The sequence below is a fragment of the Crinia signifera genome, chromosome 8 (genome assembly GCF_055691185.1).
Source record: "Crinia signifera chromosome 8, ASM5569118v1, whole genome shotgun sequence".
Lineage (NCBI taxonomy): Eukaryota > Metazoa > Chordata > Amphibia > Anura > Myobatrachidae > Crinia > Crinia signifera.
In genome coordinates, this window is record NC_139224.1 from 143,376,946 (window position 1) to 143,401,393 (window position 24,448).

General features: G+C 46.0%; 1 long non-coding RNA gene, 9 other non-coding genes and 1 pseudogene across 10 annotated transcripts; all 11 read right to left on the reverse strand.

Annotated features, from left to right (window-relative positions):
• Window positions 1-8,409: 8,409 nt before the first annotated feature.
• Window positions 8,410-17,577, reverse strand: LOC146026530 (uncharacterized). Its single transcript, XR_014454481.1, has 15 exons — window positions 17,507-17,577; window positions 16,644-16,673; window positions 16,261-16,297; window positions 16,035-16,074; window positions 15,355-15,392; window positions 14,484-14,529; window positions 14,081-14,128; window positions 13,408-13,439; window positions 12,313-12,354; window positions 11,823-11,934; window positions 11,228-11,280; window positions 11,011-11,059; window positions 9,064-9,085; window positions 8,795-8,833; window positions 8,410-8,614 (listed from the first exon to the last, which is right to left on the reverse strand). It is a non-coding gene; the product is annotated as an uncharacterized LOC146026530 (long non-coding RNA).
• On the reverse strand, window positions 8,929-9,004 carry LOC146030100 (small nucleolar RNA SNORD47). Its single transcript, XR_014455611.1, has one exon. It is a non-coding gene; the product is annotated as a small nucleolar RNA SNORD47 (small nucleolar RNA).
• On the reverse strand, window positions 11,119-11,193 carry LOC146030124 (small nucleolar RNA snR60/Z15/Z230/Z193/J17; annotated as a pseudogene).
• LOC146030147 (small nucleolar RNA SNORD75) lies at window positions 12,055-12,117 on the reverse strand. Its single transcript, XR_014455650.1, has one exon. It is a non-coding gene; the product is annotated as a small nucleolar RNA SNORD75 (small nucleolar RNA).
• On the reverse strand, window positions 13,261-13,337 carry LOC146030094 (small nucleolar RNA SNORD47). The gene has a single exon (XR_014455605.1). It is a non-coding gene; the product is annotated as a small nucleolar RNA SNORD47 (small nucleolar RNA).
• LOC146030142 (small nucleolar RNA SNORD78) lies at window positions 13,507-13,572 on the reverse strand. The gene has a single exon (XR_014455645.1). It is a non-coding gene; the product is annotated as a small nucleolar RNA SNORD78 (small nucleolar RNA).
• On the reverse strand, window positions 14,596-14,676 carry LOC146030112 (small nucleolar RNA snR60/Z15/Z230/Z193/J17). Its single transcript, XR_014455622.1, has one exon. It is a non-coding gene; the product is annotated as a small nucleolar RNA snR60/Z15/Z230/Z193/J17 (small nucleolar RNA).
• LOC146030059 (small nucleolar RNA SNORD79) lies at window positions 15,462-15,541 on the reverse strand. The gene has a single exon (XR_014455572.1). It is a non-coding gene; the product is annotated as a small nucleolar RNA SNORD79 (small nucleolar RNA).
• Window positions 16,144-16,223, reverse strand: LOC146030057 (small nucleolar RNA SNORD79). Its single transcript, XR_014455570.1, has one exon. It is a non-coding gene; the product is annotated as a small nucleolar RNA SNORD79 (small nucleolar RNA).
• Window positions 16,367-16,447, reverse strand: LOC146030048 (small nucleolar RNA SNORD24). The gene has a single exon (XR_014455562.1). It is a non-coding gene; the product is annotated as a small nucleolar RNA SNORD24 (small nucleolar RNA).
• Window positions 16,943-17,022, reverse strand: LOC146030104 (small nucleolar RNA SNORD74). The gene has a single exon (XR_014455615.1). It is a non-coding gene; the product is annotated as a small nucleolar RNA SNORD74 (small nucleolar RNA).
• Window positions 17,578-24,448: the final 6,871 nt, after the last annotated feature.

Here is a 24,448-nt window from a genome sequence, read left to right on the forward strand (position 1 = left end):
GCCCTGCCCATATTGTGTGTGACAACACAAATATAGTTGCAGAATAACCAAATTTACAATCAATCCTACTCAAGTTCTGCTAATGACGGGATTCAGTCACTATGTTGACAGTACAAAAGGTCGATATGCATTTGGTCAACGGAATGGGATAATTTGATAGACAGACATTAGGTCAACATGACCGAATGTCAGGTCATTAGGTGAACACAAGTATTATGTTGACACGGGGAAGGTTGACAGTCAAAAAGGTCAACATGTGGTTTTTCACTTTTTTGGTCCCGAAAATCAAGTCAACATGGACATTAAAAAAAAAAAAGTTCACCACATCCCCTGGCATGGCTTTTCGGGCAAGGGGACTCTACGCTTGGCACACCATTTTGTTCTCCCACCAAGCGCTAGTGAATAGTAGGGCCTAAAATACCGCATGTTGGCTCAAAAAAAGTGAAACACACTATGTTGTCCTTTTGACGGTCGACAATGCTTGGTGACCTTATCCCAGGTCGAAACAAGCATTAGGTTAAAAAAAGGGATTTTTGTAAGAACTTACCGTTCGAATCCCTTTCTCTGATATGGTCCTGGTGACACAGCTCAACACTGGGATGTAGGAGGGTCCGAAGGAGCCAGGCACCTATCCTAAAGCTTTAGAGGGTAGGCTCCTCCCCTACTGCATCCCTGGACTCTTCAGTTCAACTTTCAAAGCCACTGGAATACATTAACTCAGTACAAACGCCTGCACATATTATATGCACATCTTATAACAGAAACTGTTAACTTTTAACCATTTTAACATGAACATCATGAAATTCTGGCATACTTACTGAGCGTAAGGGAGGGATCGCTGTGTCACCAGGACCATATCAGAGAAAGGGATTCGAACGGTAAGTTCTTACAAAAATCCCTTTTTCTCTTTCAATGGTCCTGGTGACACAGCTCAACACTGGGACGTTCCAGAGCCGGTCCTTTGGGAGGGTACGCTCAGGTCTGCAGCTCTCAGCACTGCTCGCCCGAATGATGCGTCCTCCGACGCGAACTCATGGAATCTATAGAATTTGGCAAATGTGTGAACAGATGACCAAGTGGCAGCTCTGCAAACCTGCTCCGCTGTGGCCCCATGTCGGACCGCCCAAGAGGTAGCAACTGACCTGGTGGTATGCGCATTAATTCTGGCCGGTACAGGCCTACCCACTTTGGTGTATGCAAAAGCTATCACAGATCGCAACCACCTAGCAATGGTCTGCTTAGATGCAGGCCAACCAATTTTATGTACGTCATACAATACCAATAAAGTGTCAGTCTTTCTAACACTCTTCACTCTGTCCACATATATGCGTAAGGCACGCACAACATCCAAAGTCTTCAACTTGTCCCTTTTCTTGGAACCCTCTGGGGGTTGAAACACAGGTAGAACTATCTCCTGATTTAAATGGAAGGCAGAGACTACCTTCGGTAAAAATTGCGGCACTGTTCTCAGAACAGCCCTGTCATCGTGAAAGATTAAGAAGGGAGATTTGCATGACAAGGCTCCCAACTCAGACACCCTCTTAGCAGATGCTACTGCTAACAAAAACACTAACTTCCACGTGAGAAACTTAAAGTCAGCCGACCTCAAAGGCTCAAAAGGTGCCTTCTGAAGGCAATCCAAAACCAGTGACAGGTCCCAAGGTGCTACTGGTTGCTTGTAAGGGGGTTTCAGTTTGGATACCCCTTGTAAAAAAGTTTGAATCTCCGGTAAAATGGCAATTCTTTTTTGAAAATAGATGGACAAGGCCGAAATCTGCACCTTCAACGACTGAAGGCTTAGGCCCGAAGAAAATCCATCTTGTAAAAAATCCAACATTTTTGATAATTTGAAGTGAGATGTGTGAGCTTTTTGCCTCTCACACCATCTAATATAAGTCTTCCAGACTCTATAATAATTTGCAGAAGAAACAGCCTTTCTGGCTTTTATCATAGTCTGCACTACTGCGTCAGAAAATCCTTTCTTTTTCAAAATGGCGGTTTCAATAACCAAGCCGTCAAAATCAATCGATCGGAATCCAGATGATTGAATGGGCCTTGTCTTAACAGGTCTGGTCTCAGAGGTAGACGCCATGAATCCACTGATAACCTCTGAAGCCTCGAATACCAAGACCTCCTTGGCCAATCTGGGGCCACAAGGATCACCGGGACCTTCTGGTCCTGTACCCTCTTTAACAGTCTTGCTAACATCGGAATAGGAGGGAATGCATAAAGAAGATCTCCCTGCCAATGGGTAGTCATGGCATCCACTGCCTCTGCTAGCGGATCTCTCGTTCTGGCATAGAACCTGGGCACCTGATGGTTGAACCTGGATGCCATTAGGTCCAAATCCGGAGTTCCCCACATTGCAGTGATCTGGTGAAACACCTGAGGGTGTAGGCTCCATTCTCCTTCCTTGAGCTCCTCCCTGCTCAGGAAGTCTGCTTCTATATTCTCCACTCCTGGAATGAATATAGCCGATACTGCAGGAACATTCTGTTCCGCCCATAGAAAGATTCTGGACACCTCCCACATGGCCAATCTGCTGCGTGTACCTCCCTGGTGATTCAGATACGCCACAGCTGTGGCATTGTCGGTCTGAATCCTCAAGGGGGAGTTCCTTAACCTGTCTCCCGCCAAGGAAATCACTTTCCAGACAGCTCTCAGCTCCAAGATGTTGATTGGCAACGCTGATTCCTCTGCCGTCCACAGGCCCTGCAGCCTGAGATCCAGGGCTACTGCCCCCCAGCCCCTGAGACTGGCATCGGTAGTTACTATCAACCAGTCCCAGGTCTGTAATGACCGACCCCACTGAAGGGAATCTACCTCTGTCCACCATTTCAAGGAGTCCCGAGTGTCTGCGGACAGCACTATCAACTCCGTCTTCATGGTCAAAGTGTTTCCTGACCAGGCTGACAAAATGTTCCATTGGAATACTCGAGAGTGGAACCTGGCAAATTGAAGCGTTTCGAATGACGCCACCATTTTCCCCAGGAGTTTGAGGCACCTCCATACTGACAAGCTCGGAGCACTGAGGATCTCCTGAACTAGATTGACCAGGTCCCTGGCCTTTATCTCCGGGAGGAATACCCGATGGAGATGGGTATCCAGTATGACTCCCAAGAACTGGATCCTCTGTGATGGTACCAACTGAGATTTTTGTAAGTTTAAAATCCAGCCGTGAGCCTGCAAAAAACTGATGGCCTCTTTTAAATGACTTTGAAGCAGTGTTGCTGATTCTGCTTTGAACAGGAGATCGTCCAAATAGGGTATTACTGTGATTCCCCTGAGCCTCAGCACTGCCGCCATCACAGACATTATTTTTGTAAATACCCTTGGCGCGGTTGCTAGGCCAAAGGGTAACGCCCGGAACTGTAAATGCAGGTCTCCTATGGCAAATCTCAACAGCATCTGATGTTCCGGGTGAATGGGAACGTGCAGATATGCGTCCTGGACATCCATGGACGCCAGAAATTCTCCCTGGTCCAGACTCAGGAGTACAGTTCTCAAAGACTCCATTTTGAAATGGTCTACCCAAAGGTGAACATTTAAGGACTTCAAATTTAGTATTGGTCTGAAAGACCCGTCTGGTTTGGGCACCAGGAACAGCGTGGAGTAAAATCCTTTCTTCCACTCTGCCCTGGGAACCGGGACTACCACCCCTTTTTCCAAAAGGGAATGAGCCGCTCTCATAAGAGCTGTGCGCAGGAGCGCCTGCTTTGGTATGGGTGTGGGGATGAATCTCTTTGGAGTCCGCCCTCTGAAAGGGATTTTGTAACCCTGGGTAATAATCTCTAAGACCCAGGTATCCTGGTCTAGAGAAGCCCAAGCGTCTCTGAAGTGTGTAAGACGCCCCCCCACCTTTATCCCTGCCGGGCTGATCCCCTGGCAGTCATGCGGAGGGTTTTTCCTCTCCTTTAGAGGCAGGTTTCTTATTGAAAGAGCCAAACTTGGACCTCTGGGATTTGCCCCTGGAGTTCTGGAACTTTCCCCTGAACGATTGTCCCCGAAAGGACGCACCACCTCTAGGGGAGGGCCGAAAGGACGGCCTAAAAGCAGCAAATCTGGATGACTGCTTTGTTGAGGAAGCCGGCAGAAACGTACTCTTGCCGCCTGTGGCTTGTTTTATAATCTCCTCAAGCTCAGAACCAAAAAGTAACTTTCCCTTGAAAGCTAACATTTCTAAGGCCTTTTTGGACTCATTGTCCGCTTCCCAGGCCTTAAGCCAGAGTACCCTCCTGGCATTTATGGAGACTGTGGATACTCTGGTAGCCATTTTAAGAGCTTCCTCCTCTGCTTCCACCGCATATTCTGCAGCGGCCTTAATCTTTTCTGCTACCAGCAAAGCACCGTGGTCAGCCTGCAGCATGGTGCATAGCTCACCAGCCCACTCTATAATGGCCTTAGAGACCCAGGCTGAAGCAATAAGGGGACGCAGGGTAAACCCCACCCCTTCAAAAATAGCCTTGAGGTTTCCCTCTAGCTTTTTATCCACAGCATCTTTAAAAGCTGCACCACCCTGTACAGGTAATACCGTAGCTTTTGATAAGCGTGCCACAGAAGCATCCACAACAGGCACCTTTTCCCAGAGTTCAGAATGAGACTCCGGCATGGGGTACAGACTAAGGAATCTTTTAGGCATCTGTAGCCTCTTATCTGGGGTTTTCCAAGCCCCTTCCAATAGTTCCTGTAACCCCTCATCTGAGGGAAAAGTAACAGCCTCCTTTCGCTGTCGCTTAAAAACACCCTTAACAGGGGTCTTATCCTCAACAGACAGTTTTAACGCCTGTTTTACAGCCACAATAAGATCCTCTATACCAGCAGCAGAGGTCTCTTCAAAATCATCACCCTGGTCCCAGGGTGTGTCAGTATACTCTCCTTCCTCTTCCTCTAACACATTAGGCATAGCATAAGACCTTTTAGGGGTCCCTGTAACCTCATCCATCTTGTCCAGTATTTCACTGAATCTGTTGATCCCCTTAGCAGTATCCTGCATCACCTGAATAAGTGCAGGATCTGCCTGGGTAAGAGGTAAGGAGCCAGACGACTGCTGAGATGATGGCATAGGTCTCTGTGATTCTACCAGCACATCACTCTGCCTGTCCAGAAGCTGCACCAAAGCGTTTACCGACCTGCCTAGGGCACTGGCCCACGCAGGTTCACTCTGCTCTCCCCTATGGTGTTCACTGCCCATGGGTCTCACATCAGCGCAAGTAATACATAAGCCCCCCTTGGCCATCTGCTCAGGGACAAACTTTTGTGTGCAAACATTGCACGCGCTCAGTGCACTAAGGACTCCCTCCCCCAAAACCACAGCCTGATGCTCAGACATGATGCAAGTGAAGCGTATATATATATATCTCAATATACACAGTGCAAACAATTGTACAAGCGTTTATACAAAGTCAATGCACCCAATCACTTAGCTGTCTGTAGGTTTCAACTGCGGGGAAGCGATGCCCAGGAAATCCAAGTCACTCTGCCAGGATCAATAAGCCAGCTCAGCTCCGCTGCAAGCGTTCTGAAAGGCGCCAAAGTCAGAGTGAAGGAAGAGACCAAAGTCCCTGCTGCTGCGGGGTCCGTGACCTTTTGGCGCCAACCACCCCCAGCTAGCCGCTCCTTAGGTAGGATTTCCTTGTTCCAGTATCTCCCCCTCAAATGGGGACCACTTGGAACATGCCTGTCACAGCGCTGCTGTCCTCTCAGTCAGGAGCTCAGCGTGTAAGCTCCGCATAAAATGGCCGCCGCCATCACGGAGCGCCTGTCCCCCATGATCCCCACCTAAATGTGGAGCCGGTTTCAGGCTACTCCGGAGCCCAGGCAGCCTCTTAATAGAGGCTGTAAGCGCAGCACAGGGAGACCAGACAGAGTCTACCCTGTGCACAGAGAGCTGACAGGACGCGCTTCTGTCAGCTCCTGCTGCGCTAGCAGTGTGAGGATTCACTATGAAAATCCTCACACTGTGCCTACCTAGCTAGGGTAATAGTTAATAAAATAATAAAAATCCCCTAACTACTCTAATTCTTCGGCTGCTCCTGCAGCCCTTTAGAATAGCACCCACTCCAGTGGGCACCTAACACGAACTGAAGAGTCCAGGGATGCAGTAGGGGAGGAGCCTACCCTCTAAAGCTTTAGGATAGGTGCCTGGCTCCTTCGGACCCTCCTACATCCCAGTGTTGAGCTGTGTCACCAGGACCATTGAAAGAGAAAGGTTGACATAGGTGGTATTTCATGCCCTACCATCCACCAGGGCATGGAGGGAGAATTTAATAGTGTGCCAAGCGTAGCAAGGCATTGTGCCCGAAGCATGGCGAGCCATGTGACAGGACTTTGTGCACCGACACATTGTCCATATTGACATCAGGACAAAAACCCATGTCAACCTTTGCATATGTCAACCTAATAATCCACATGGCAAGAGCTGGATTTTTATTTTAAGTATTTATGTTTTGAGAGACATCACACATTCCACCTGCTTCAGATACAGTATTAGGTGCATACACACTGTACAAGTTTTTTGGACCAATTTAGTTTATTTCACCCATTCTGAACGGAATTGGTCAAAATATCTTTCAGTGCATTTGCAACGAACGACAAATGATGATGCGCATACCCGCCAGCTTTTCATCAAGGGCATTGTCAACTTTCAAAAAGACCCTATAAACTTTAGCTAGATCTTTCATCCACGACACTGGGTTCAAGGGAAATGTCTTTCAACGAAATTGGTCAAAAACATTGGTGCACCTTTACGGTCTTAAAAATAATTAAAGAGTAAGTTTTATGGGTTAAATAGATGGCACCACCAAATATGAATTGCTTTTGATACCTCAGAGTAAAGTCATTGGAACGGGTCGGGATCAATTTGGTCTACAGCATGGTCAACAGTCATTAGGTTGCCATGGTTCTAGGTAGACATGGGGATGGAGTTTCTCACGTGAATGTCAGTTGACATGGACACAGTTTAAAGTGCCCGTATCGCTCACGGTGCCTCGCTAAACTATTTTATTCTCCCACCACACCCTTTTGACCTTGTTGAACCAATGACCTAGACCCATGTCAACCTAATGGTGGTGTCGACCAAATGACTGCATCCCATTGGAACCAGGACTCTCACCCTCCTCATTAGCATAAGATGGATCAGTTGGGATCACATAGCCCCCAACCTCCCACATGGTAATGAGCTTGACCCAAGTTTGTAGATTCCCAACTTTATTTCAAACCCTGTGGATGAACATTTGTACAGGTTCTGCTCTACACTGGTTCTCACTATCTACTCGAATCCTCATCAAACACTGGCCAGGCATCTGAAGATTCACAGGTAAATTTATGAAGATAGGATGTTGCCCATAGCAACCAGATTCTACTTTGGAATCACCTTCTCTGAGGGTAAATGTATGAAGCAGTGATAAGGGAGAATTGATAAAGTGCCTAGTACTTCAGCCATTCAGCTCCATTTCTAAACCCAGCCAGTTACTTTTCAGGAGCTGATTGGCCAGTGCTAGAGTACAGGTTTATAATTAAAAAAAAAAAAAACCACAACCTGCTAACATGTGAGCTAATGACAGCTTTCCAGTAACACAGGAATGCTGGAAACCAGAACTAAGATTTTTTTATCTTTCTGAAACACAAATCGGGTAATATCTGAATGACCTTTGTCCAGTATACAAAGCAAGTGGTCAGCTGCCATTTGTTCCTGCAAGTTACCAGATTAGACAATGAATGAAGCTGGCCATACAGCTAAAGATTTAGACAAGTTGGTTATATCCATTTAACAAATTTGTCAAACCAATTGTCATATGCTCCCATAAATAACCAGGACTGTACAGTCAATTTTGGATACACTTATTTGTAGATCAATTGCTGTTCAGAAGGAGCAGAATTCACCATACACTACCCAACCAGTCATGACTTCAACTTGAGCTGTCAATCACTGCTAGCCCCTGGTACACAGCAGTGTTCAGCGAACTCATTGGCTGTTGCAGATGCAATAGATCTGAATTAGTGTTCCAATACATCACTTATATGCTGGGTGATGAACCAGTGATATATTGGATGATTAATTCAACAGCTAGTGCGAAGTGTCAAAGTCACATGTTTGATGAATTCTGATCCACAGTCCCATAAGCCTTGTATCAGAGGCTGAAGAGTGGAAGGGCTGCACTAGATATTGTTAGTTGCAGATCTGTCTCACATGATAAATTGTATGCATAAAGACCACATATGGTGTATTGTATGCAGTCCTGCCACCCAGGATTTTCAATGAGAAAAAAAAAAAAAAAATCTAGTGTAAAGGCAACAGTTAATGCTGCCTGTATGTAACACTAGAAACAGATGTAAGTGGGAACTGCATAACCTGTAACTACGTACCAATGCCTCCACCAGTCCTTGGTTAGCACAGCAGCAGTTACATGGTTTCATTCTTACATGAAGTTTTTATTGTACGCATTTCATTATAAGAACCTTTCAGCCAAATGAATATACAAAACACAACTACAGCTCTATGTAACCATGTAATATTGCTGAAGTGACACTTCATGCTTGTACATTATACATTTCAGGAGTGCGCTTCTGGGGGTTGGGAATCTTCATAGGTGTTTCGGTTCTTCATTCACCAGATCTAGTGACCAGAAGTATAGTATTAGTGTCAGTATACACAAAGCAGACCGGTCACACTAACATGGATGGGGTCAGTACTTTTACTGTCATCTTATTGTCAGTGAGAGAGTTCAAAAGTAACAGTCATCATTCCACAGCAATGGGCAGTAGGGAAGTCGGGAATGCCAGACACAACACTTACCAGTAACAGCGCTTGTAGGAGGAGTCACTGGCTCGAGAACTAAGGGAGAAAAAGAAAATACCAATCTGTTAATGAAATGTTATATCTACAGATAAATTGATCACTAGTGTTGCCGGTAATGGAGTCTCCCACTGTAGTTCAGAAAAGAATGGAACGGTAGGTGATGATATCAGCGGATTTCATATGGCAGAATCATTTTCATCATTAGTTACAGAGAGAGCAAGGACTTGGTCTATAGATCGCAGTAAGCTATCCAATCTAGTACTTACATTTATTGTATCCATTGAGATCCTGCAAAATGAGTGAGGGAAGAAACATTAGTACTTTCTATATACTGTAGCAGTAACTACAATGCTGTAGGTCAGTCTGTATCAGTCAGTGTATTTATCCTCAAACAGATCAGAGACCTGATTCATTAAGTCATCATATACAGACCATGGCATACAGTACCCAGAGATGTGTCTGCTATACATAGATTTATTGTAGACCCCATCTGCTGGCAAGTTAAGGTGCATACACACTGTACAATTGACTAATTTCATTGAACCCAATGTCCTGGACGTAAGATCAGGTGTGATATAGAATCCCAACTGGCCAGACTCAGACAGCATGGCGAACGCAATAATGCCCCTTGTGGGCTCACTGCACTGTGGGCACGATAGCTCGCTACGCATGCCACCTATCCTATTCTCCCTCTATGTGGGGCCATGGACCCCCCACGAGGGAGAATAGCTGGTGGCAGTTGGGAATCAGTCTGGTGTTTTAAAAGTCTGGATCCCAACTGTCGGGACCCTGTCTGGCACCCGTAAGATCTAGCTACAGTTTATAGGCTCAATTTGGATATCTTTCAGTTAACCAACTGGCGGGTATGCACATCATAGTGTTCACACTGAAAGATATTTTGACCAATTTTGTTCAGAATGGCTGAAATTTGTCAAAAAAAATATATACAAAAAAATTGTACATTGTATATGCACCTTGGATACAAGGAAACACCAGCTTCTACACCTTAGCCGGTCTAGCTGCCAAAACAGAAACCTCTATATAGCCAGTGACCGCATGTATGGATAGGTGACACACTGATCTTATGGTGTCTATGACACTGACTTGAAGTCTGTTTCACAGAGGTCTTCTAGTGTGGCATCATCCTTGTATGTAGTAGGCTGAGTCTGCTTTAATCACAGGTGGAGAAATTTAATAGGATGACATTCAGAAAGTGAGAATTTGAAAGAAACCGCCAGTATGTTTTTTTTAGGTGGCAATAAATTTACATTTCAAAGCCAGTTTGATCTTGCAGTGTAAATGATTGCTGCTTTTAAAAACAAACACAAGATTTCGTACCAAATCTCTCATCCTATCGAATTTCACCCAGGTTGCTAGTCTGTTTTTACTGGTATGTGTCGACCACTGAGGATAGTTAGGTTTTAGATCAGGCATGTCCAAAACTATGGCCCTCCTGCTGTTGTGGAACAAGTCCCATCATGCCTTTACAGTTTTTGCTATTAAGGAATGCAGAAACTATTGCAAGGCATGCTGGGATGTGTAGTTTCACAACAGCTGGAGGGCCAGAGCTTGGATATGCCTTTCTTAGATGAACATGGCCAAGATTGACACAAGCATTAGGTCAGTCAAAGGTTGTTTCACCTTTTTGTCCTGAACATAGACACCATGTAAGTGTACAGCCACCTCGCATGGCTCCCTGCGCTCACCATGTTTCAGGCATGGTACCTTACTTCCCTTGACAAACTTATACTTTAAACTGTAGGGGATGGTAGGGCAAGAAATAGGCACCTGCAACAGTTTTTCTGCTGACAGGTGCTATTACCCTTCAGTGGATTGACCCAATAACAGTATCCCTGTCCTAAACTACTATCAACCAACTCCCTCCTGGTTACACCACTGGTGGGAATGGTGTTGACCACTCACCCATGTAGTCTGAAGTTTGTACATAGAAACCAATGTAGAATGGTGCCAGCCAGCATGCAGTATTGGCAACACATGCCCAACCTGCATACTAGCAGCTGTATGGCATAGATGCATTGAGTGGCAATGCAGAAGGCTGCTCTCCTCAGTCATATCTTGGAGAGGTAGGCTGGGCACACACTACATCTCACTAGGACATGTGAACATGGTGGACGTTACCATATAAAGCTTTATTTTGGACATCACAACCCTGGGAAAGCAAGTAGCATAGTCATTTGTACTGAACTACTTACCTTAGATAGGAGTCTGCAACTCATGTCATTCTTTCAGCTGCACCAGAACCTACAGAGATAAGTTCATCAGATGGTGTTTGAGCACACAGCTATATTGTATGGGGTCTAGGGATGCATCAGATAGGAGCGAAAGATTGTTCTTCACAGAGATCAGCTGAACTATGTGGTCATCATATACATCCAGTGCCCAAGTACCCCAGTGCCAAACTATACTCACCACTGTGTCCAATGGAGCAGCGCTCCTAGAGATGCCAGCCGCTTCATGTGTGCCTGAGGAACAGAACATAGTGTAAGGGACCTGTGAGGTTGTATGGCAGGATGCCAGAATTACAGCGGTCCTGTCAGGCATTTAAAGGATGTTCCCTGCTGGCCGGGTCAGGGCAGAGTTTACCCATGCAGCTGAATTCCTTAGTGTACTATGCAAGCTACCATGGGGTAATGGTCCCAATATAAGCTTTACCATGATGGTACTAAGTATAGAGTAGATTGAAGCAGAGTTTGTACCAGGTAGTGTTCATTTGTATGCCTTGTGCACGTTAGTACAGGCTGGACTTAGTCTTTCTAGATGCACCATTACAAATTGCAGTTTTCAGATCAGAAGAGTTCTGCTGAGGGTTTGATACAAGATAGGTCTATGGGTACTTGTTTTAGGAGACAGTCCTTGAAATGTGTGACAGTACTGTACGTAGTTAATATGCAATAAACTGGACAGGTCAGATAGGAGCGAAAGTGTTCACCACCGTCATTCTGATGAACTATGAAATCATCATGTGATCCAGTGCTATGGTGCCCATATCTGTGCCAGCACTCACCTTACTGACAGTAGCCTCCTCCAGAGAAGCCAGTCTCTAGAGATAATCCCAGCTGCCATACAGGTTTCCCTAATAGCACATGCACCAGGTGTAGCTTATTCACATGGTCAGCCTGGAAAATAGTAAAGATATAAGCCATGTATTAGTTGTTTGGGTCAATAGTCCTAGTTAGCAAGCATAACTAGGCTGGCACTGCCACACAGAAGACATGTCATGCCAATATCCTACTTTAAGCCTCAGTCTTAAACATTGTCAGAAATCCCTTCTGTCCACTACTCTTGAAGCATCATCGGCTTAATGTAAGATATGACCGAGGACTAGACTTGTGTCTACATTTACTGTGGCTGCCAGAAACTCCTAACATCTACTGAAAACCCTAAGCAGCCCTGTAGCTGCATTCATGAGTGACAGACTATATAGGAGGCTGTGTCCCTGGGAATAACCCTAGGACAGCAGCCAATCATACAAAGGAAATGGGTATTGTACTTACCACTTCAATGTGACTGCAGCAAGCAACAAGGTCCAGTGCCAGCTGCAAGGAAAGAAGATGCGTTACACATGATGCTATTGATATTCAGACAAACAAGTATTCAGGATATGCAGAAGTGTCCTGATGCCACAGAACTATTGTCAAGGTATGGGTCTGCTACATGCTTAAGTCTGATTAAACTACCAGATTTAGGTTTTAGCAGGAAAAGTAATACGCACTCACTGCATGGGGGAAGAGGGTGGTCACTGTACCCTCGGTTGATCATTTTTAGGTTAAAATCCTATAGTATTTGCTTCGTGGGGCTGAAAGCTCCAGTTGCAGGAAGTTTAGGGGGATTATGTGCTGAGCTCTAGCAGCACTTGGCTCAGACACTACCCAGCTGTGCAGCATTATGGCAGTAGTGTTTATGGTACACTAGGTATGCATTAAATGGCCGCATTTCAAATGCAGCCAGTTGGAGCTGGCAGCCAATTATGGAAGCTGCCATAGCAGCAGCTCCTGAACCGCTGGCTACATTAAATGCCACTGTCCATTATTCTGTAGCCAACATGGTGGGAAGCCCAGTGGCCGACATGAAACAGTTCCAGCAGTTGAAGGAAAAAAAAAGGTCACCCACTGTAATCTAGGGATGAGAGCTATGGAACAGCGTTTTGCCCATGCTCTCCAAGGTGCCCAAACACGTTACAATTCCTCCCATGCATATTCAACTAAATCGCATGCGGTGAAGACCTAGTTTAAAAAGCATGGGCTACAGAGACTGTGCTGCGCTATAGGGATGCCCACATGAGCACCACAGTACCATGAATGGGCACCTTTAGAAACTTAACTACAGCCAGCTCTAACCGGTAGTATAGACACCATGCAAGGTTAAGGAAGCATTTATTTTGTATGTACAAGAACTCTGCACGGTCACAGCTGGATACATCAGCCCCCATGTTTGTTGCTGGTTACCTCAGAAAATAAATGGAACGGTTAGGAGTATAATCAGCCTTTATCATATGGCAGAATCAGTTTCATCACTGGTCACCAGCAGACTAAACAAGGCAGATACAGACCATGCTGGTATATATAGCAAACTACTGGCAGGACACTCACCTCATGGTTCCCATCTGCTGCTCAGTCAGTACCTAGAAACAGACAAGGCTTTAGCATGGTCAGGCATGGAGAGACTATACATGGCTGGATGGGAGGGGTCATGTCAGTAGTTTGGTTAGTCTACATTGATAGTTCAGGTCAGACATTTGAACACATCATTAACAACCCAACATCACAACACTTCAGACTGAAGAATCCATTGTTCTGAGCTATTGCTGACCAACATGAGACTCTAAAGCTGGGTACACTACACAATATGCTCCATTAGTTATAAGGCCCATTTTCCGTGAACTGCTGGGCAAACAATAAACACATACACTGACCAATATCAGTGACATAATCCTGTGAACATGCAGTCATAGTCAGACCTAGTTAGCCTTCAGGATCGCACATAGCGTTTACACACTGGACATTAAATCTAGCTCAGAAAAGGACAATTCTTTCATATTGCTTATCAAGTACCCAGCTTTAGCCTGATCTAGGCCAGCCTGTTGCACTACACATGCCAGCATGCCCTGCCAGTTTTAGCATCCTGTAATGGCAACATTGCCAGTGCATGCTGGGATCTTGTGTAACAGGTTGGCCAGATCATCAAGTTCCAAGTCAGCTAGTTGCAGCCCATGTACCCACATCTGGTGAATGCAGAAGTCTTCTGTGCCCTAAGGTTTCTTACCTGGTTGCAGTACTGGCTGTATTGTGGCACCATCACTGTAATATGCTGCTAAAAAAAAACAAAAGAAATTGGAGTCAGTCTAGCGGGTTCTTTAACAGTTTAATTATATTAATGAAGGCGCACAAGTCAGATAGAGCTAATAACAAACTTCCATGGGATGGTCAAGCCTGTTAATATAAGCATCATCATACTAGACACGGCCATATCTAGGCATTGGCTTATAATACACATAGAGCTTATGCACAATGATAGGCAGATTGGCTACAGTCATTATACAACCAGCACAATGTGTTCTGGACAGTCTTCTACACCAGATGCTGGAACCAATGCAGCTTTCTACAAGACATTTAGGCAATAGTATAGGGCTTATGTACACATTAGCCATGTGCTGCGCCATACTTACTGCCAGAGGTCACAAGGCTTCACGTTGGCATCTTCTGCAGCATAGTCTGTAAATAAATATATAGGATTAGTATAAGATAACAAACACGTGGTCATTATTATAGCAATTAAATAAAACACATCAGATAGGAGCGAAAGACAAGCTCTAATCACCACGGTCCATCTGCTGAACTATGTGATCATCATTGTGTTTTACAGAATAGACTGAGAGCAGCTCATGTCCTGCAACAGGGTATACAGGTTCCTCACCTACACCATGGTGGGTACATATCTACTACAGACCCTTCTAAAAAGGCCTCATACTACAGTAAATTCATTCTAGTCACTTAGAACTGCGTAATCGGGTAACGTCTACAGCAGGCATGTCCAACCTGTGGCCCTCCAGCTGTTGTGGACACATCCCAGCATGTGTAGTGTCAACAGCTGGAGTGCCACATGGTCTACAGCATTGATTCAATGAAGGGACACTAATATTTAACCAAGCTTTGCCATGGATTAATGCAGACATTAGCCAGGTAAGATCATGGGTCATTCAAGACGATACTATGAGTAATTACAATCGTGTTAAGCGTTAAAGCCCCATACACACTAGAAAAAGTCAAAGATACTCATCGCAAAGGGCTTGCCGAGTGACAAAGCTCATTATCTAGTGTGTACACCCAATATAGGTAACTATTAGCACTCCTGCATGCTTTTAACGATTGATGTCTGCTGAACACACAGGTCAACTTGTCTATAAAGCCAGACAACCTGCATGTGTATCTCACCCTGGTGACACTGAACAACCGGGCTCTACCCTCTCCAGATAAAAAAAAAAACCTACACTTAAGTTACAGATGCTTTTTGGGGTGTATGAGAAGGGGGATACCAACCTTTTCTGTTATCCAGCATCTGTTTTGCTCAGTCGTAACTAAGACAAAGAGAAAGACCGTCCAGTTAGGGAAGCCTAGGCATATACAGTGTTCACTACATTATTCTATACTGTGTCAGTACAAAAGTGCTCCCTCATCCTTATTCAGAGAGATTCCCATTGATTTATATAAATCATCATGTACAGTATATGGTAGGTTTCCTACTTAACATGGAATAAACTTACCCATAAGCCTGTGACAGAGCCGGCCTCATACTGGTACCTAAGGGGTTTTTCAGTTTTTTTTTTACCTAAATGTCAGACAGTGTGCCTGAAGCATTGAGAGCAATGCACTTTAAACTATTTTATTCTCCCACCACACCCTAGTGGATGGTAGAGCATGAAATACCAGCTGTCGACACAAAAAAAAAAAAAAAAAAAAAAAGTGAAAACCCCCATATAATTAATGGCATACAGGATCATTAATGATGATTAATGTCTGCTGAACACAGGTCAATTTGGCCATAAATACAAGTAACCTGCATGTTTCCGGCCCCAGTGACATCACTGCACAATACCTGTGGCGGATAGTGACATAGGCATTGGCTCCTGCGTATGGGGCATAACCCGCTAAAGGGTAAATCAAAACTATTTGGATTACAGATGCTCAACGGGGTGTATGAAGGGGGCGAAGATACCAACCTTGTTTCTGTTATCCAGCAGCTGTTTCGCTCATTCGTAACTAGGATAAGAGCAATACAGTCCAGTTAGAGAAGCTTCGGCATATACAGCATTTACTTACATTATTCTATACTGTATCAGTACAAAAGTGCTCCCTCATCCTTATTCAGAGAGATTCCCATTGATTTATATAAATCATCATGTACAGTATATGGTAGGCTTACTACGCAACATGGAATAAACTTACCCATAAGCCTGTGACAGAGCCGGCCTCATACTGGTACCTAAGGGGTAAAGAGGACATGTTAGAAGATGACCCAGGAATATGAGCGTGTACAGCTTAGAGTAAGTAACGCCTCAGCATTAATATAGGTGGTAAGCTATCTCGTCATCCTGACAGTCAAGAGTAGCAAATAGGTGTCATCATAGTGGCGTTACAGAATCACTAGTCCTAGCTGTAAGATGCATCAGCCATTACTGGCATCCAGACTCGCGTACTGGAGAAAAATCCAACAGAAAGTATTTTGTTCATAGGCAACCCGATCAAATATACCTGTAGAAGCCCCAGACAAGGCATGCACAGCTATTTGTACTGATTGTAGGAGGGTCTATGAAGATATATTCACTTACATTTTAGTTGGAGCTGGGCAATCGGATAACCTGTAACAGAGAACACAGATTTAGTCTGCAGTAATGGTCTCCTATAACAGTAAGCAATCGCTATTTAACCTCAATAGACTCAAATTAAGCAGGGATGGATGTCAGAAACCAATGGGTTAGAACACTACTCCCGATTCAATGCATTTACTTTTCCCATTGAATAGCAGGGTTGCCAGCCATCCGCCCATGATGATAAAGGTGCTCTATTCAAGCAGAGTGCGACTGCAGCTACATTGATCCCAGCTGTAGTGCATGGTGTTGTGGGAGGCCAGGCCTGCTCAGAGACGTTGGTATTCATCATTATTAATAAGATGTCCCTACCAACATAACTTTCATCATGGTCAGGCTGCACACAGGCCAGGATCATGCAGCGTCTTACAAACATCCAAGTCAGCCTAGCAGCCCAGGTTTTAAGTATTACCAACAGGCTGAAAGCAAACGGATCTGCAATAGTTAAGTCGTCCATAACTAACCGTGGATATCCATAATACATGGGACTACTAGCGCGCCATGAAAATAGGATTATTAAAATAAGCAGTAAAACCAGAGGGAACTGCAATCATTCCCTATTACAACCATATTCTAAATGGCAGGGCCCATGCTGCAGATTGAGTTCAAATAAATTATTACTGACAACCCCCATAGCAGCCGCGCCAGTACAGGGCAGGGAAGGTTAGCGCGGGCAGCACAATCCGTCTCCATCCTCCCCCCTATCGGTCTCCACAGGGCAGATAACACACCAGCGAGGAACACTAACAGGCAAGAAGCCTCCTTGAAGGTATATTACACGCGGTAGGCAACCCAACCTCAGTACGTAGGCTCCAGTAACTTACCAGATGTTCCGCTGAAGAGGCGCAAAACCAAGAGAATTAAGACTTCACGGTCGCAACTTATATACTGTAATGGGTCCCACCGGAAGTGACGTAGCGGCAACCGCCCCCTATCGAACAACCAATGGATTCTTGGTACTGAACGTGTCGTACACAGCGCAGCGGCTGGCGTGGCCATGTTATTGGTTACAAATCCATTATGACAGTTTTGCTAAAATGTTTCTAGATTTATTCAAAGTACATAATAAATAAATAAATAAATAACCGTTTGTCTAATGGGTGAACAAGTGATGTTGACTGAAAAATGTTAGAGACTGAATGCTGGATGTTTTTTAATGGGCTCCAAAAAGCGCTGACACAATGACACTATCACCAGTCTTATACTGCTTTCACATTGCAAAACCTGCTCTGACCCGGTTTTTTAAAGGTTTCTTTAACCGGGTCAGAGGAAGTTTAAACCCCTTTACATTGCATGGTGTAAACGGTATATTACTGGTTAATTACCGTTTTTGTACCTTTCACATTGTGAAAGGTACAATATGCCCCCCAGCATCCCCTGGTGCTTGCCAGCGCACACTGCGCGCACTCACCACAGCAAAGTACCCCACTGCCGGGCATAAGAGCTACATCGCTCAGGGGGTGACCCTACCTCCCTCCCACGGGCAGAAGCCCCACTCACGCGCCTGCCGCCGCATCTAACTGCGCAGCCGCTGCCTTCACCCCCGCCGCTCCGACCTGCTGGAGCTGGGGCAGCGCAGCTGGGATGATTTGTGGAGAGGAGCGCTCCCGGAGCGGCCGCTGCTCGGGACCCCCAGCTCCCGGGCCGCCCTCACCCATGCCTCTCTGGACTCCAGTGAGAACGGCCGGACAACACCTCCCCGGCCAAGCTGGCCGCAGGCAGGGAGCAACGTGGGAACTGTCTGATCGTCGCGGGCAAGACTAGGTACCTGGGGAGATGCCGTGGTTCCAGGGGAAGGGGGGGGGTGGCATCTTGCAAGGTGCGAGGGGCGCAAGGTGCGAGATCCCGCTGGCCAGGTACTATTGGCGTCCAGTGTGTAGGGTCCAAAATACCGGTTCAGACCCGTTCACACTGCAGAAATAACGGGTCTGAACCGTGTAGGACCCTTCTTTTTAAACGTTTTGAATTACTGGTTCTCTTGAACCGGTAATTTAAAACTGGCACTTTCACACTGCATCTATAACCGTTTTGAAACGGTTAAAAATTGGCAATTTACCGTGTTATAGCTGCAGTGTGAAAGGGGTATGACCTACTTCCTCTTTTGTGTGTGGAGCAGCGGTGAGTTTCACTGAGAGAAAAAAATACTAACATATAATAAAGGAAATTTTATCAAATTATATGTATACAATAAAAAACAAAATATATTTGAGCTCAAATAAACAGGGTTAAAATAACACAGGCCTGTTAAGCATGTTGGTCGACAGTCATTAGGTCAACACCATTAGGTCGACATGGGTTAGGTCGACAGGGTCTTTAGGTCAACATGGGTTAGGTCGACAGTCAAAAGGTCGACGTGGGGTTTTTTCTCTCTTTTTTTTTTAACCGACAGGCGGTAATTCATGCCCTGCCATCCACTAGGGCATGGTGGGAGGATAAAATAGTGTGCCAAGCGTAGCGAGGCACTGTGCCCGAAACATGGAGAGTGCAGTATGTTTCAGTGTCCATGTCGACTGTGGACACTGTTGACCTTTTGACTGTCGACCTAACCCATGTCAACCTAATTACACTATTGACCTACCCCATGTCTAACACATAGACTCATGTAGACCTTTCTGCATATCGACCAAGACTCATGTCGACCTAAATGCATGTCGACCTAATTACACTGTTGACCTACCCTATGTCTAACACCTAGACTCATGTAGACCTTTCTGCATATCGACCAAGACTCATGTCGACCTAAATGCCTGTCGACCTAATAGTAGTAGTAGTTTGTTTATTTATAAGGCGCCACAAAGTGTCCGCAGCGCCGTACATAGCAAACAAAAAACAAATTACAAGGTAACGTACAGGGTGTGTTGATAAAATACAGCATAAATAGGGGTAAGGCTGGTAGAACTAAAATCAGCATCAGTTCTGAAGTAGGTGTCAAAATTGTCTAGGAGACTGAAGATGAAGTAGAGGAAGGGAAGAACAGGACAGGAGCACTGGTGAGGTAAAGAGGTAGGGTGAGTATGTGCGGAAGGAGGGCCCTACTCATAAGGGTTAACAGACTAAAAAGGAGGTGGGTGGATGAACGAAAAACAATAGGATAAGTAGCGGATGGGAACAGATGGAGGGGTAGGGTAGGCAGGATAGAAGGAGCAAAGGAGTTAGGAGGAAGAGGGATAGGTGAGTCGGAAGAAGTGGGTTTTGAGGGAGCGCTTGAAGAAGGTAAGGGAATCAGAAAGCTTGATTAGTGGCGGGAGGTTGTTCCAGTGCAGGGGGGCAGCGCGAGAGAAGTCTTGGACACGGGAGTGGGAGGAGGTGATTAGGTGAGAGGTCAGTCGGCGGTCAGCGATGGAGCGAAGAGGACGGGAGGGAGTGTGGATAGAGATCAGTGAAGAGAGGTAAGGAGCGGTGGAGGAGGAGAGAGCCTTGTAGGTGGTGGTGAGGAGTTTAAAGAGAACTCGGAAAGGAATGGGGAGCCAGTGAAGAGATAGACAGAGTGGGGAGGCGGAGGTAGAGCGGCGGGAGAGGAAGATGAGCCTAGCAGCGGCATTAAGAATGGATTGGAGAATATCGCACCAGACGGGATTCATCAAGGGGCGTCATTCTGTAAGGGCCATACGCATGGCCATCTCTGCGGTTATAGCAGAATCACACAAATCCAAACCACAGGGCATGCTGCTGAGTCTGGACACGAACAAGGCCTTTGACTCGGTGGCATGGCCACACCTATATGCGATACTAGAGAGGAGGCGGTTTGACCCTAGCTTTATTGATCTAATAAAATACTTCTACACAGACCCTACCACTTCCCTATTGATAAACGGACAAAAGGGAATAAACATACCGATGTACAGAGGGACAAGACAAGGCTGCCCGCTCTCCCCGCTGCTATTCAATTTATGCATTGATCCCCTGCTACGAATTCTTCAATCGTGGCCAGAATTTGAGGGTATCAAACTGGGCAGCTCAGAACTTAAATTGTCGGCGTTCGCGGATGATGTCCTCTTGTGCATCGGTAACCCGGAAACGGCCCTACAAAAAATATTGGACAGGCTAGACGATTTCGGGGACATTTCGGGGTATAGGGTGAATATCTCCAAGTCCACGGGTCTACTGCTGCACCCCCGGTCCTCCAAACCACTCTGGGGTAGGGATCTCCCACTGCGATGGGAAAAATCCTCCATAGAATATCTGGGGATATGCCTCCCGAAGCGTATTTCTGACTTATACAGAAACAACTTTACGAAGGCCATTCAGGTTATTGCTAGAGAGTTGGATGGGTGGAAGCACTTAAAGTTGTCCTACCTGGGGAGAGCTAACCTTATAAAAATGGTAACTTTCCCCTGCTCCAGGCCTTACCTCTACTATTAACTCAGAAAGATCTGCGCCTAATAGATGCCCAGTTCAGAAGGTTTATATGGGGATCAAGGCGGCCTAGAATTGGCTTACACAAATTACAACAGCCAATGTTTAACGGGGGCATAAATTTCCCGAACATTCTACACTACAACCATGCATCAATCCTCCGTTTCTTGAGAGACTGGCTACATGGGAAAGAGGTGTACTCCAGTCCGAAGATTGAGGAGGCGTTCCTAGATAATTGTAGTCTAACATGCTTTCTCCATTCTCATGATGAAGAAATAGAGGACGGAGTCAGGCTAAACCCCCTACTTTGGTCGACCCGTAGGGTCTGGCACATTCTTAGACACAGGCTTCACTTGAATGCCCATAACACTCTCTTCCAGCCGTTTTTACACAACCCGGAGTTTCAGGGAGGACAGGCAGGCCAGCCATTCCGAACTCTTGGCTCAGAGGGCCTCTTATCGGTAAGGGATCTTCTCGATCTTGATCGGAAGGGTCCTATGACATATGTAGATGCAGTGGAGAAATTCCCGACCTTGGGAAAGATCCCGTTTGCTTACATCCAGGCTAAGCATTATGCGGTGAGGGTGATTCGGAATTTCTCCGAGGCAGACTGGGCGAACACACTAGATACAATGCTTCGATCCGGGGTGGCGGAATACAAAGCCACCTCCATACATTATAATTATCTGAGACAAATACTAGATCACGACCAGATAGAATCAGGTGTGAAGGCCTGGACTAGGGTGATGCCTGACTTAACCTGTGACCAACTCTCTAAAGCCCTACTGCGTTCCAGGAGATTACTCCCAGCAATACAGTACCAGGAGATGTTCCTGAATATTTTCCACAAGGCGTATTTTTCGCCGCGAAGGCAGTTCCTAGCCGGAATGAGACCCTCGGCGGCGTGTCCGAGATGTAATGAGGAGGAGGCTAACTTATATCATTATTTTTGGGGCTGCCCGTTAATTAGGCGATTCTGGCTGCAAGTACGGAAATTCACGATAAACCATCTAGTAAATTACGTCCCGTTTACAGATCAATGGGCTATATTTGGCATTATGCCGGAAGGGCAGAGGACAGAGAGAGGCTGTAGGCGCCTGTCACTGGTGGTTAGCGCGGCGGCAAGAAAGGCTATCCTGCAGGCATGGATCGAGGTCACCCCACCCTCCCTTCAACTGTTCAAAACAAAATTATTTCACATATTCAATATGGAGTGGATAGAATGTCTCTTAAATAAGGATCGGCTTACCAAAAAATTCTTTGACACATGGGAAAGCTATATAAGCACCCTTCCACTGGTGCTCAGGTCTAAACTACATAACTCATTTAAGAACACACAATGGTATTTGCTGCGCCTGATATCAGGAGACCCGCCGGTGCTTCTGTCCGAGGAAAGCACTTGACTAGAATCGTAAAGCATACCCCAGATAACAGTCATTCAGCATTGGACTACCCCCTGGGCCATGGTCGATCATCTACTGAAGTACTCATAACAGTTTTGCACTAACAATCCATTTGTTGTAGAAAATACGGATATTGGTAAAATATGCAGCAGACAGATGACTTGTTTCAAATGAAAGTTTTATTATATGTACAAGCCTGGACTTCAAAGGTTATAATGTAACTTTTATGACTGTACATGTATCACTTTATTGTATTCTTGGTGTTTCAATAAAAACTTCAATATAAAAAAAAAAAAAAAAAGAATGGATTGGAGAGGGGCGAGGCAGGCGAGAGGTAGCCCGGAGTGACTGTCAACCAACATTGTGGTGACCTAATGATCCATACCGGTTAAGCAATGGAGTATTACTGCATTAGTCTGTCAACTGAGAATCTTGGACAGTCCTATTAGGGACCTGACGTATTTGGTCTCAGAGTGGAGTAGAGCAGATATGTGAGCACCATGTGCTTTGATGGAAAGAATAGAAGGTTCCGGTATATTACCCAGCTTTTTATTCTGACGTGGATGCCCTGGAACTGGATGGGTGGCAGTCCGTCCGTCACCGTGACAGTCTGTTTGTTAGCAAATGGCACTTTGCAGGCGATTAACGGTGACAGCCGGGTCCTGATTGGTGATGGTATCTGTGCTGGTCTGGAACAAATGGATGGATGATGATGAACTCAACGCGTTTCGGTTTAAGCTAACACCTTCCTTAGGTGCATACAATGCTCCTGAGGAAGGCGTTAGCTTACACCGAAACGTGTTTAGCCCATCATCATCCATCCATTTGCTCCAGACCAGCACAGATACCATCACCATATGAGCTATACTACACACTGAGACCAAATGCCTCAGGTCCCTAATAGGACTGTCCAAGATTCTCAATTGACAGACTAATGCAGTAATACTCCATTGCTTAACAAGCCTGTGTTATTTTAACACCGTTTATTTGAACTCAAATATAGGCCCTTATTCAGATCCAGGGCCGGTGCAAGCCCCCCGCCTGCCCCAGGCAAAAACCCCCAGCGCCGCCCGCCCGCACTTACTATGGCACGGTGGGTGCGGGCGATACTGCGGCGGGTGCCCGCACCCCCCCGGAGCGCTGTACCTGCTGTACTGATATGCAGCTGCGAGTCCCAATCGTCCAGCAGGGAGCCGGAGGCTCGCGCGGGGGGCAGCGTCTCCATCCTCGCTGAATTCCCCCTGCAGGAAGCCGGCGGCTCGCGTGGGGGGCAGCGTCTCCATCCTCGCTGAAATCCCCCAGCAGACAGCGGGCGGCGTGCGCGGGGAGCAGCCACGCCGGGCGGGATGTGATGGGATGCTTTCTGGTACCTCTCTATGGTACCTCGGCGGCTCAGTACCGCCCTCCAGTGGCCGGCGCCCTAGGCAAATGCCTAGTCCTGCCTAGTGGTGGCGCCGGCCCTGTTCAGATCTGATTGCAGTAAAAATTTATTCTCAAAATGGGCAATACCATGTGCACTGCAGGTGGGGCAGATGTACCATGTATAGAGAGATTTAGATTTGTGCGAGTTATTTTTTTTTCCGTGCAGGGTAAATTCTGGCCACATTTTATTTTAACACTGCAATTTACTGTAGATTTCAGTTTCAACACACCCCACCCAAATTTAACTCTTTCTGCATATGTTACATCTGCCCCACCTGCAGTCTACATGGTTTTGCCCATTTTGAGAACGGGAGAGGGGCGTGAAGGTATGTTTGGCCTCATTACCATATGAGTATGCCCCAGTAGCGCACGCAGGGGGGGTTTCTGGGTACCCAGAAACCCCCCCCCAGGAGTCTAAGGGCCCTAGCCTGAAAGCTGAGGTTCCCCTCTTTCCATGGGTACAAGAATTTTAAAAATCGGCCCTTGGGAACCAGAGATATCTGACTTCAAAGCAGTGGTCCCCATCCAAGTCTGTTAATTGCTCTTCCAAGTCAGATATTTCAGGTTCTGTCTGACTCAGAGTTT